Source organism: Amborella trichopoda, chromosome 3 (assembly GCF_054954075.1).
Source record: "Amborella trichopoda isolate Santa Cruz 75 chromosome 3, AtrichopodaSantaCruz75HAP2 v2.0, whole genome shotgun sequence".
Classification (NCBI taxonomy): Eukaryota; Viridiplantae; Streptophyta; class Magnoliopsida; order Amborellales; family Amborellaceae; genus Amborella; species Amborella trichopoda.
The window spans coordinates 20934682-20948960 of NC_142338.1; the positions used below are offsets into that span (position 1 = coordinate 20934682).

General features: G+C 36.8%; 1 non-coding gene across 1 annotated transcript in view; it reads left to right on the forward strand.

Annotated features, from left to right (window-relative positions):
• Positions 1 to 14279, forward strand: part of LOC18437224 (putative callose synthase 8) — a 98540-nt gene that overhangs the window by 64338 nt on the left and 19923 nt on the right. Inside the window, exons 18-30 of the transcript XR_016050968.1 lie at positions 4240 to 4292; positions 4371 to 4431; positions 4695 to 4776; positions 4928 to 4977; positions 5126 to 5212; positions 5304 to 5438; positions 5534 to 5628; positions 7663 to 7747; positions 7826 to 7986; positions 8229 to 8352; positions 8450 to 8544; positions 8632 to 8782; positions 8862 to 9013. This is a non-coding gene — a transcript (putative callose synthase 8). The remainder of the gene's footprint in view (positions 1 to 4239; positions 4293 to 4370; positions 4432 to 4694; positions 4777 to 4927; positions 4978 to 5125; positions 5213 to 5303; positions 5439 to 5533; positions 5629 to 7662; positions 7748 to 7825; positions 7987 to 8228; positions 8353 to 8449; positions 8545 to 8631; positions 8783 to 8861; positions 9014 to 14279) is intronic.

The window sequence follows — 14279 nt, forward strand, 5'->3', positions numbered from 1 at the left end:
CATACTTCCCATGACCCATAGTCCATCATTGGGGTTCATGATTGGGATATTAAAGCCAACCAATAGGTAAGGGGACACAATCCTAGTCTATTGATTATAGATTCCCCTTAGAGATAAGTCTACGTCACACGGACTGGTGCACACACATCTCAATTTGGTGCATGGGGGTTATCTCTCGTACGTGTACATACAGCACCCTCAATGGTACTTTTTGGTTCAATACGGCTATCATGTGTAGGTGTCGTGTGATGATCTATGAAGAGAATTTGGCCCTTGTCCCTTCAGGCCTACCAATCACAAATAAGGGTCACACTGTCTCTTAGCAAACTACTTTGGGTATCTTCAACCTCATCAAGGGGTAACCTTGCTAACCTTTCTTAGTTGTCCTCTATGCCTAGGTTTCTTAGGGTTTAGAACTCAACTGGCCTAGCTTGTCAAGCCTAGTTTAAGTCTCGACATCAATATTTGCTAACTTTGGTCCCCATTGGAGGTCATTGTTCCACTATAGTAAAAGTGGTTACAAGCTCTCATAGGGCCTTTAAACAACTACAAAATCCAAACAGGTCCCACCCATTTTATAATAAAATCTGAAATTTCAGAAATACCCTTGTTATCAAAAAATTAATAAAATACCCTTAAGGGATTTTTACACATTTAAAAATAATTTTAAAATTCTAAAAAAATCCAAAAATCAAATTAACAGATTTTTAATTGAAGTTAATATTTCTGAAGTCCTTAAAAAATTTAAAACATTTAGAAATGCTAAAGAGAAGTGGATTGGTACCTAATAGGTAAAAAATAAGTGAATCTCAGTGTACTCCACTTATACCCGAGTCCATGTCCCTCTATTGTATTCTCAAACAAACTCAATAAGACCCATGACCCACAGTCAAGTGCAGGGGCTCATGATTAGCCTATCAAAGTTGGCCAATAAACAGTGGAACCATAGTCCTAGTATATGGATTATAGATTCCCCTTTAAGAGCTAGTAAAAAATGCAAATATTACTATAGTGCAAGGGAGCTCTCTCTATGCACATGTACATGTGTCCCTCTATAAAGGGTTGCTTCTTAAATGCGGCTGTCGTTTGTACATGCCATGCGAAAGTTTTGTTGAAAATTTGGCCCTCGCTCTCACAAGCCCTTCCTCCGCACATAGGAGACCACACAACTCTCTTAGCCTAAAACAATGTCCCTGAGCATCTCTCTGACCTCAGCAAGGATTACCTGCAATAAACCCTCAATAGTAGTGCCTATGCTCAACGGTAAGGGTTTTGAACATGACTTGGGTTATAAATTGCCCAACCTTAGGTCAAATCAAACACATACACTCCTACTGAAGTGTAGAATCCACTATACTTATTTTAAATACATGCTTCTCGAACTTTAAAGGCCACAAAACCCAAAACATTCTAGAAGCACTTTGAATTTAACTTTCCCCCCAAATTTGGTGTGCATGTGCATCTAACCACATAATGTCACATAAGATAGGTGGTTATGTGCATATTCCATACAGGCTTAGAGTTCCAAATATAATTTCAAGCCGTATGCCCTTTCTAAAAGCTCTCCCACATGTGCACTCAACCACTAATCCATCACAACATCTGCTCAAAATAATTTCATAATTTTCACAAGATATACAAAAATCTCACAAAATAGAGCACATGCCACTATAGTTGAAATTATAAAGGGGTCCTACGATGGGGTCGATGTCACCCCACGTCATCTCCACATGGGACTAACGTGGATCCCACATGGTACCCATTGGCCAACTGGGTGTCATGTGTGGGCCCCTAGTGTCTTGTCTTTGATTGCCATTAGGTCAAAACAAATACCAAAAACTCCATTTATGGCTAAGAAAAATAAAAAAATTGTAAAAAATTCCAAAAATTTACCCAAGCATATTCTAGCAATATAACACAATTTGCATCATTATCATCAAAATCATCATCCTCAGATCCTTTTGCTAAACTATTCGAGGTTGGCTACACGAATCCTGATGTACCATTTTGTTCTAACAAGGGCCATACCCTCACTGAGGCCATAAGTTCCCATATCTTTTCTCACTACTTCCAATCATATCCTTTTAGGCATACCCGTTGTCCTTTTTTAGTCTTCCACTTGAACTAACTCGCACCTCCTGATAGGTGTTGTACTGGGTCTATGCTACACATGGCCAACCCACCTAAGTTTATTTTCTTTTATTTTATCATATATTGGTGCCACACCTAAGTTTTTTCGAATTCTATCCATTTTTATCTTACCACTCATCCATCACAACATCCTCATCTTAACCAGACTCATTTTATAGGCAAGTTGCTCTTGACCGCCCAACATTCTGCCTCATAGAGCAAGGCTGGTCTTATAGCTTCGTATAGAACTTGCCCTTCAGCTTCATTGGTATGTGGCGATCGCATAAAACTCAGGTTGCATATCTTCATTTCGCTTACTCAACTCTAATTCTATGTACGACATCTTCAGTCTCTTCATTTTCTTGGATTATTGACCCAAGATATCGAAAGCATGCTCTTTGTGGTATTTCTTGACCGTCAATCTTAACCACTTCCTCATCTCTCTTATTATTTCTCAGCTTGCATGCTATATACTTTGTCTTTGTCCAACTAATTTTAAAACCTTTATATTCTAGAGCATCTCTCCAAAGCTTTAACTTTGTGCCGACGTTGATTCGGGTCTCATCGATCAAAATTATATCGTCCGCGAGCAACATACATCACGTACCTCATCTTGTAGGTGCCTAGTTCGTCATCCATAATGGGGGAAATTAGGATCCTATAGAAATGAATTGTGCATCAGAGCACTCCACTTGACTACACCCTGAATCCAAATCCACCTTAGAATAACGTAACAAACCCACAGGGGCTCATGCCTTTCTTATCAAAGTAAATCCAATATGTGGCTCGGGACTCTCAAGTTGTATAGGATTATAGGTGCACCCCCGAGGACATGCATTTTAGTAGATGTGGGGGTACTCTCTAGGCATATGTGCATATCTCTTCCTAGTGGATCAGCTATGGAAGAGTGGATCAGCTATGGAAGAATGGCTTTTCATTTGTGACTATACATGTGCATGCCCTGAGAAGGTTACAAGGTCAGGGACATAGGCTTATGTTCTCTCAAACCCTTAACCTTCTCTTACGGCGCTATGATACCCAAAAATATTCGAGCTCATATCACCACCAATCAATCACAGCCATTCTCACACACAATTCCCTGGCCATCATATAGTCATGAGGCATTAATCAAAACAACCCTGACTAGAGTAACCGTCATTCCTCTAGGTGCCTCTCAAACGCACACCTGCCTCATGACACTCGGGTTTATGTGACTTTTGGTCCTATGTGCCAAGATCCTAGAGTTGCATTGCTCTCGTTCACTCCCATTGTGATCAAGAGCTATAAACATACTTTGTTCAAGGCGTTGAAAGGCCATAACTCGAATACATACCCTCTACAATCAATTCAGCCAATATTCTAACCTTTTAAACTGGAAAATAGCCACAAAACAAGCAAAGTTCACAAACCTGGAAGTTGGAGGGAGGCTGAAGCCCATATTCTTTGCATCAGAAAAATCCAAGAAATTTACGAACATTCCTTGATGCTACCATGAAACCTCTTGGGAAATTCCGCCTCAAATATAAAATCTTGGTAAAAGTTCTTAAATGTATGCGATGATTTACCAGTGATGCTTGTAACTATCGGTAATTAGATTCTTGTCTTTACCTATGCTAATTCACGAATAAATTTGACAAATGTTTATGCTTTTCCTAAACCAAGTGGCCTGTAATGTGCTACATAGGTTCCATTTTATACTGAATCTCGCTTATTATTCTCTTTATTATTATTTTTTTCCATGCAATATGTACATAGGCAGATACTTAAATGTTACCTACTACTAAGAAGTTGTTCTATCTTTGGTTGATAAAATTATACAATCATGTTCTTAAACTAATCAACAGAAAGACAGATTTATCTTAAAAATGAATTGACCTGCAACTGCTGCTGTTGAAGCGGTTAAGTTTAGGATGCTCCTCTTTGTATTTATATTGAATTTTATCAGCAGGTCATCTCATGTCCCTAATCATGTACCTGTCCTTGGTTTACTAGAATCTTATCCTAATTTCTGTACTAGCTTTATGATGTGGATTAATACTCGTGCAACTAATTTTCTTTTTTGTTTCTGGCATGAATCAATTGACCTTGTTTTCCTTTTAACTGTTGCAGCCTCGACTCTATGTTGGACGAGGATTGCAAGAAAGCATGTTTTCCGTTGTGAAGTAAGATTTGATAATTTCGTATATTTCCCTATCACCAATCCCATTATAACTTGTTTTATGTATTTTCCATTCTTGCAGGTACACATTTTTCTGGATGCTATTGTTGATAAGCAAATTATTGTTTAGCTATTATTTTGAGGTAATTATTTTCTATTACTGGATTACATAATAGACCAAGCTCTGGATCAAAATATTTCACCACTGAAGAATGGAAATATTCAGCAATATTCAATAAGAAATTGTGTAAAAAATAGATAACAAAAAGATATAACTTCTTTCTAAGTGGATATTTATAAGATATTGAGCCTCATATAAACTTGATAATGTGGAAACTAATGTTAGGATAAGTGCATGGCATTCTAAATTACGCGAATAAAGCATTTATTTTGTTGAAATTTGCAGATTAAACCTTTAATGGAACCTACAAAGCAAATCATGGAAATGAGTGTAAGCAAGTACGACTGGCATGAATTTTTTCCAAAAGGTGATTACCTCTAAATTTGAAATGTATGTTTACTCAGTTATGCCAACAGGGAACTAAATGAACTTGCATTTTCATTCAATGCAGTGAAAAATGTTTTTACTCAGTTGTACCAACAGGGAACTAAATGAACTTGCATTTTCATTCAATGCAGTGAAAAACAATGCCGGTGCCATACTTGCCATTTGGGCTCCTGTTATATTGGTGAGTCCTTTTGTCTTTGTTACACTTATAAACTGGACAGATTGAGCCCTCAATGAAAGAGAAAAAAATTCATGCTGTGGATTCTGAATATAATCTCTCTCCTTTTCACGGAGTCTTGTTTATGAACTATGTTTCAAATGTCATACAGGTATACTTTATGGACACTCAAATATGGTATGCATTTTTCTGCACTATATTTGGTGGGATTTGTGGTGCCTTCCGGCACCTTGGTGAGGTGAGCCTCGTACTTCATGTGCAGGGAGATTTGCTACTTGGTCATTATACTTCCGGGTTTAGCTTTATTTTTAACTAATTTGTAAACTCAGATACGTACAATGGGGGCACTAAGGACTAGATTCCAGTCTTTGCCAGGTGCTTTCAATGCCTGCCTTATGCCGACCACTTCAAACAAAGATCACAAGAAAAATGTGGGATGCTTTTTCCTGAAATGTTCTCCGAAGGTTGATGGGCTCCTTTGATAATTTTCACATAAATAAGGGCTTTTCAGTTATGAACTCCTGCAACAGGTTTTTAGCTTGACATAGTTTCTCTGCAGGTATCTGGTTGTTCTGAAAATGATGGTGCCAAATTCGCGCTTGTGTGGAATCAAATAATCAGCAGTCTCCGTTCAGAAGACCTTATAAGCAACATGTAACTTCAAATCCAGTACAAATTTTTCATAATTTTTTTTAGTTAATATATGATGGGGTTTCTGAAAGGAATGGCTATGTGAAACTCAAGGTATTAAATACAAAATAGTTTTTTGCTTTTATTCAATATACTTGAATTTCATTTACATGGGCCACTATATGCTGTTGTAAACCAAAATTAATGCCTTAAATACAACCTAGGATCTTTACTTTAACTACCCAAGTAAATGAAAAAAATTTAGGAGCAATAAACAATCATTCACAAGACTTTTGAATATAATGTATATTTCTGAAAATTCGCTGAAGAATATGAAATATGACTGAAGAATAATTAAATCTACTGCAAAGACTTACTAAATGTTGCTTGGAGTTACCTTCACAAGTCTTGATACACCCTACACTTGATTCCCTAAGCGATGGCGCACTTTTTGTCCCTTTTGATCTTGCTGGAATTTCAAAGATGGCAATATCTCTTACTTGAGAGTTTTAGAGAGCATAGAAACCTAACTAGGGTTTGTAGGAACCCTTAAGAACAAATGAGGGCTGGGCTAGACCCTTTTGTTCTCCAAACAGCAAAACTCTAATTAGGGTTTCAATGTGCCACCCTTGTCTTATCAAATTTTAGGTGGCATGACCCTTTTTGGAAGGGGGAAGAGATAAAAACATACTTTTTAATGAGAGAGAGAGAGAGGGAGAGAGGTGGTGCATGGAGGAGAGAGAAATATGTATATTTAAATAAAAAGAATTCCTTCTCCTATTTCGATTTGAATTCCTTCATTAGGTATTGCCTATCCAATGACAACTTGACCAATAGGAACTTAGAAAATCTGTGGGTGAGAGAATAGATCTGAGCCATCCATCCCGCAAATCATCCATCATGATTTTAGGAGGATTATTAGAAACTTTATCCCCTTTTAATTTGAACCAAATCCAACTTCTATTTAAATTAGAATTATAATCAATCCAAAACTTCCTAATATCTTTCCAAAATCTATGGGAAGTCAAAATAATAAGAATTTTGGTCAAACCAAACTTCTAATTAAAACAATCTTTTTAAAACATAAATATCACTTGAATAGGAATTAAATCTTTTTTATTTTAAAATATTTCTATTTAACTAAAACTATTAATTATAAGTGATAGATAAACAAAAAACATGGAGTGTTCCTCCCAAGGGACTTTATGTGGGCCTCAAAAGGCTACATGTCTCACTCATGGGTGACACACACATATAGAGGCTGGATCCTAGGTCCCCATATATGCCCTTCGTAGTTCTGAAAATTTCGAAACTACCATTTTTAATGAATTTACAGCATAAATAAATTTTTAAAATTCTGGAAAAATTTATAAAAATCAAAAAAATATTTCATATACCAAAATAAAATATTTTAGAAGTGGACTGGTACCATTGGGCCAATATTAGCTGCAAAAAAGGGCACTCCACTTGACCTAAGAACCATGATCCACTATTATTTTTTTATCCAGCCCAACAAAGGCCCATGACCCACAGTCTCAATGCATGGGCTCATGATTGACTTGTCAAAGTTGGATAATAAACAGTGGAACTGTGATCCTAAAATGTGGATTACAGCTTCTTTTAAGAACAAGTCCAACACTTGCAACTACAGTTCAAATGGGGCTCTCTCTATGTAGATGTACACGTGTCCCTCTATAGGGCTGCTTTCAAGTAATGCGGTTGTTAGGTATACATGCCATGTGGAAGTTAATGCCCTTGCTCTCACAAGCTTACAACCACACACAAGAGACCACACAGTTCTCTTGGCTTACAAATATCATTTCTAGGCATCTCTCCGACTTCAACAAGGGTTGACATAAACCCTTCTCTGTATACCACATGCCCAAAGGTAAGGGCTTTGGACATAACTGGAGCCATAAACTTCCCGACTGATGGTCACTTAACACACACACTCCCACTGAAGCGCATATTCCGCAATAAATTATGATTTTCATAAGCTTTCTAGACCTTTAAAGGCCACAAAACCCAACAGTTTTCTTAAATTTTCTTGCCTCTCAGGGAGATGGATCTTTTGAATGTACCATATTCATTGGAGTTAAGTTCCAACCTCGCTCATTGGCCACTATTTCTGATTGCTCCCAAGGTAATTTCTACAGATAGAGATCTTTCCACTATTTTTCATATATTTTTTGTTCTGAAGATCTTTTAATGTTTGAATCAGTTCCAAGCTGTGGTGGACCTAGCTAAGAATTTTATTGGGAAAGATAAGGAACTCTACAGGAAAATTAGAAAGGATGCTTACATGTTCTGTGCTGTGAAGGAGAGCTTTGAATCTTTGAAGTGTATCCTTGACATCCTTGTTGTGGGTAAACGGGAAAGAAGGTGCAAAGTCTCATTTCACTGTCTTCTAGTTTTCAAGATGCCTTTTCCTCACAGACATATATATGTATGCATAACAATATATTCATGTGTGTGTCTTCTCACATAAACACATAGTCCTTATTCTTGACTACATCTATTAACAGAAATTAAACTTTATCCCTTGAATATAAGAATACACACTGCATTTCTTCTCAATTTCATTATCCTAAGCTTATTTCTGCATCACTTTTTGTGGGTTGCAGCATTGTTTATTACATAATACATGAAGTTGAAGCAAGTATTAATAGATCAAGCCTCCTGAGTGATTTTAAAATTTCTGAGCTTCCACTTCTATGCTCTACAGTTGTTCAGCTCGTTGATTTTCTGGTAGTGCCTATAATTGAGCCCTTTTCACAATGAAGCATGTTCTGCTTTTTGATAACTCCAAGCTTCACAAACCCTGACTTTCAGTTAATTTTCTCAGTTTGAAAACAAGGAATCCTCTCGAGATACAGTAATCAAACTGCTGCAGGATGTTGTTGAAATTGTTGCCAGGGATATGATGGTAAATGGGCCCAGGTTAGAGACATTATAAATGTTCAAATTTTTAATGTAGTGAGTGATATAAGGTATATCTTAATAAATCTAAAATATCATTTATCTCAGTATTGGTGACTCATTTTCTTCCTCTGAGTCTGAACTGATGCATGAGGTCCCTACGATGCTGAATGGAGTAATTGAAGCTCCTCTATTTTTATCGATGGATCCCCCTGCCATTTGTTTTCCGCTGCCAGCTGTTGGCTCTTTAAAGAAGCAGGTTATTTTTCATTATTTGTATGTTTACTCTATTTATGTGTCCGTACAACTTTGGCTAACTATGTACATTGTTGGTGTAGGTCAAGCGTCTACGATTGTTGCTTAGTGTCAATGAGTCTGCAATGGATGTCCCCTCGAACTTGGAAGCTCGACGGCGCTTATCTTTCTTTGCGACTTCTCTCTTTATGGACATGCCCACAGCACCCAAAGTTCGTAATATGCTCTCATTCAGGTTCGTTTGCTTTTCATCTATGCATAGGCACAATACTTAGCGCTGAGGCCCATTTTCTATAAATCCTTAAGGATGTAAGATAAATTTAGTTAATTTACCAAAGAGAATATCTATCTTTTTATATTAAGTGGGAATGTGACCCTTTAATTCTTGTGACAAGTGTCATTTCTAATGTCCATTTTGTGGGCTTACTTTTTATATTATACTAATTCTATTAAGTTTTATTATAAGTTTGCCCTCTCTATCTTGATTCTCTCTTGTATAAATCTCTTTCTGCCTCCTTTGTCTTCGACGTACCTATTTTGTTTCCTACTATTTTGTCTTCTTGATTATATGTATATAGGAAAAACCTAAAAAACGTCTATAGGCAAAATGCGACGGTGTTTCGCCACCATCACGGACTTGCTATGTCTGTGGCAGTTCATTGAACAGACCCGCAATGGACGGCGCACCGTTCGTTGCGGTTCCGCATGTGTTTTTGACAGTCACGGACGTAGCATGTCCGTGATGGTACCGCCACAGACATGTTAGGTCTGTGGCAGTCGAAAAATGCACGCCACCTGATTTTTTCAGACATGATAGGCCTATGGGCGAAAATATTGTTCATTTTCGCACATAAGCATTGCATAGATGTTTCCATATATATATATATATATATATATATATATATATATATATATATATATATATATATATATATATCATAAATACAAAAGTAGAATATGTGGAATTCAAGTTTAGTAATAATAGGGGTTGAAACGAGGAATTAGTTATGATTGAAAGAGATTATTTTTTATATTTGGGATCGATAATCTATAAAAAAGGAGAGATTGAGAGATTGAGGAAGATATTGCTTATAGAATTAGAGCTGGGTGCACACAGTGGAGATGTACTTCTAGAGTCTAATATGATCGTTGCATACCAATGAAATTGAACGGGAAGTTCTATAGGACGACTATAAGACCAGCCATATTATATAGAATGGAATGTTGGGTGATAGAGAAACAACATATCCATAGAATGAGTGTAGATGAGATGGATAATTGGTAAGTCAAGGAAAAATAAATCCATTAGGCAATAAAATGAGGGAAATTAGACTTCATGGTCTAGTCATGTGCAATGTCGACCTTGAGCATCACCGATTAAGAGAGGTAATTTGGTTCAAGTGAAAGGCTCTAAAAAGGCAAGAGGAAGTCCTCGAAGGACATATTGTGAAAGTAGTGAGAAAAGATATCGTGACATATGGTCTAACTGAGAATATAACCCATTGATAGAGCTTAATGATAGAACATGACTTGTGTAGCTGACCCGAAATAATTGGGATCAGGCTCGGATGATGATGATATGATGACAACTTTTCTATTTGATGTATACTCTATTCTTGAGATATCATGTTGCTATGTCAACACCCTAACCAGTCTATCCTTAAAGACTGTGAAAGCATATAAATAAAAATTATAATAGATTGTGCACTTTAATGAGAGTGTGTGTGTTGGTTGACTGACCTAAGGTTAGGCGGTTTATGACCCTGATAATATCTAAAACCGTTACCCATAGGCATATGACACAATCGAAGACGGATTTTAGAGGATCATCCCTTAGTGGGATCAGGGAGATGCCTAGGGATGGTTTGAAGGCCAGGAGAGCTTAGTGGTCTCTTGTGTGTGGATGTAGGCCTATGAGAGCAAATGCTAAATCCTCAACAAGCTTTTGTGCGACATGTACACATAACAACTGCATTATCAGGAAGCCAATCCTCAAAAGGAATATGTGTACATGTGCATCGAAAGAGCCCCATTGCACTATAGCGACGTGTGTGTGTGTGACATGCTCGTAAAGGGGAGAACTTATAATCCATATTCTGGGACTGTGGTTCCATTATTTATTGGTTAGCTTTGATGAGCAATCATGAACCCCTCCATGAGACGTTAGGTCATGGGTCTCGTTGGGTTAGTTTGAGAAGATAGTCGAGGATCACAGTTATTGGGTGTAGTGGCATGTCCCGACCTTCTTTTTCTTTGACCCATATGTACTGGTCCACTTCTAGATATTCTATTTTGGAAAAGTTTTCTATGTTCTCCCTACAACATAGAAGTTCTATCCTCCCCCTTATCCAACCGTCCATTTTTTAATGGAGGGCTAAGATTGCCCCAATCACAATGTCACGTCTCTACATTGTTTTATTTTTAATGTTTATCTATAAACTGTTTTGACATGAAATTTTGGACGTCCATTCCTCTATTAAACTCGAAAAAACGAAAAATATAAAAAAAATATTTTCAACAATATAAAATGACAAAACACCCCTGAAAGTTTTAAGGGATATTTTGGTCATTATTTTTTATCAAAAAATTATTGTTAATATTTTTTATAGGTGCGCCCGAATGAGAAGATGACACGTACCAAATTTTATATTCAGAAAAATTATATTAAAAAAAAGCTAAAAATAAAATACTTTGAGACGTCGGATCTAAGATCAAACGGTGAGTGACTCTCTTGATAAAAAATGGGCAGCTGGATGGTAGGGGAAGGATAGAACTTCTATGTTGTAGGGAGAACATAGAAAGATTTCCCTTATATTTTTATTGTAAAAATATTTTTTTAAGGGATTTTACACAAGGCGACCGAATTTTTGAGCAATGCCTGGTTCGGACCCACATTGGTGTGGCATGGAGCCCATGGGGCCCACACCTCGCACATGGAGGTGGCACGCCCCACTCTCTTCTCTTTCATTTTGTATTTTAAAAAAATAACGGTGTTTTGGTTGGATAGGAAATCTTTTGAAAGGATATTATGTCCTTATTTTGTGGTCTTTTTCTGACTTCCTACAGTTTTGTGAGAAATAAGGGAAGTTCTAGGCGATTGCTTTGGATTGCCCTTATCCTAGTTTGACCAGATGTGGATATCGGTCAAAGATTCAAGGAAAAAGGTTCTTAGATTCCTCCTTAAATCATGATGGTTGATTTATAAGATGGAGGGCTTAGATTTATTTCTCTCACCTCACAGATTTCATAAAATTCTATGGGCCATAAGTAGTTACAAATTGAATAAGCATACCTAGGGCTATTGAGCCTTATACAAGGACGAGACCCCCATCATTCGCTATAGAATTTTTCCTAGCCTCTCTCTCTTCCTTCTCTCTCCTCCGTGCCAACTGTCTCTCTTTTCTATTGCTCTCTCTCAGTGGTATGTGAACCCCATAAGGGTCTAGGGGTGGCATTCATCACCCTACCGATAGAGAGAAAGGGGACACTCCCAACTTTGGTCTAGGTTAGGGGAGGTGCCACACAGTAGCATTCCCCAAAGGTCTGAAAAGGTTCTAAAAACCCTAATTGTTTATGCTTTCGAAACCCTAGATTTGTAAGGCATTACCTAAGGGAGCTTTCCGACTAAGAAAATTCAGTAGGGCCAATTGTATCATAGTGCACCATCAATCAAGAAATTGGGTGTGAGGTGTACTAAGTCCTAAGAAGATGACCCTAGCCAAATTCAAGTAAGTCTTTTCAGCTGTTTAATTTTATTTTTCAATTATTCTTTGCTTGTTTATTCAAATTTTTAGGAGCGTTATTTGTTCTAAGAGCCGGCCCCAAATAGTTGAGGAAAGGCTCTGATTATGATGATGATAATGATGATTATTATTATTGTTATTGTTATTGTTATTGTTATTGTTATTGTTATTGTTATTGTTATTGTTATTGTTATTGTTATGATTATTATTATTATTTGTAGTAAAATTCATATTCAAAAGTTGTTTTTCAATCTTGGATTTTGTCTATTCCTTTTGATAGTAAATGAAAGATCCAAGGTTGTATTTTGGATCTTATTTCTTGGTTACAGTAGTCTTATGTGGCACTTGTAAGCATGAGGCAGATTATTTGAAGAAACAATAAAAATCAGCAAGAAAACAACTAGACACATGCAATTTTGGAGAAACCTTAAGTTTTCTCCCCACCTAGGGCTCATGCCTTAGGTTTCTCTTTTTTTTTTAAGGCAAGTCTTCTTTTTCTGAAAAGAGGAATATACGATTATGTCCGGCCCATTCACACCCCTCTTATACATTAAAAATTTATTGTTTTGGACAATATTTGTCCATACAATTAACTTTTGACCAAAGGTCTTAACTTAAGCATTACTTGAAATTAAACTCCCTAACTTTAATTAAATGTCCACAAAGTCACTAACTGGTCCAGCAATCAAATAAATTTAAAAGGCTATCTGAAGAAGCCCCAAAACAACTAAAAAACTATTCAAACTATTTCGAGCTCTTCTTGTTCTTTTTGGATGCCCTCTTACGGTTTTCATGCCCCAAATATAAGCGAAAATTAAGAGGAATCTGTCACTTCCAAAGAAGATACTCATGGCTACTTCTTGTGATCTGATAATAATGAAAGTGGAATTCAGATACATTAATAAAAGAAAAGAATTTTTTATTTTACTCCCTTGAATTCCACATGGGCACTTCTTTTACAGTGAAGCTCAAGCCCAAATGGTTATATTTCTCTATTGACCCGTTCAAGGCATTTGGTAACTTAAAGAATAGCTGGCTTTAGTAGAATTTGCAGAATAAAATCTGAAAAGGACATGCTACTAGCATTTTTTATGATTTATCAAACAACTACAAATTTACAGTATAGAGTGTACACATTAACTCCCTTGAGAAACTAGATTTACAACCCACTCTAATCACAATCCACTGTACTTCACGATTATAACTCGTCAGCCAAAACATGCATCTAACGCTCTTGGTAACCATTGCTGATTATGAATTTAATCAAAGCAGTGCTTCATTATTGTCAATTATGTCGACTCAGTGTATGCAGTATGCTTGCAAGAGGCCTTCTAAATAGTATAGCATCTTGATAGCCAAGGCATTATTATATGCGTGAGTTATTGGTCACTTGATAGACTTCATCTGAACATATGGTAAAGGGCTCCCTTCTACTCATGGTAAACACCAAATCACTTACAAGGTAAGTCATCGGAAGATAATAACCTTGACTTTCTTTTCAACTGAAGGGAGTGTAGCAATTCTTCTCACATACACTAATCATTTCTTATGTTCCTATTGGTACTACTTGGTATTTGGTCTAGTGCCAGGTTTTCACATATGCGATAACTGTTAAAATTCTGAATCCTCCAGAGAAACGCTGGATTTAACGCAATACGTATGGCGCTCATATTATCAGCATACAATGGTGTAGAAGTTCGATGACGAATATTGAGGTCTTGTAAAAGGCCTCTCAACCAAGTAATTTCATTGCAAGGA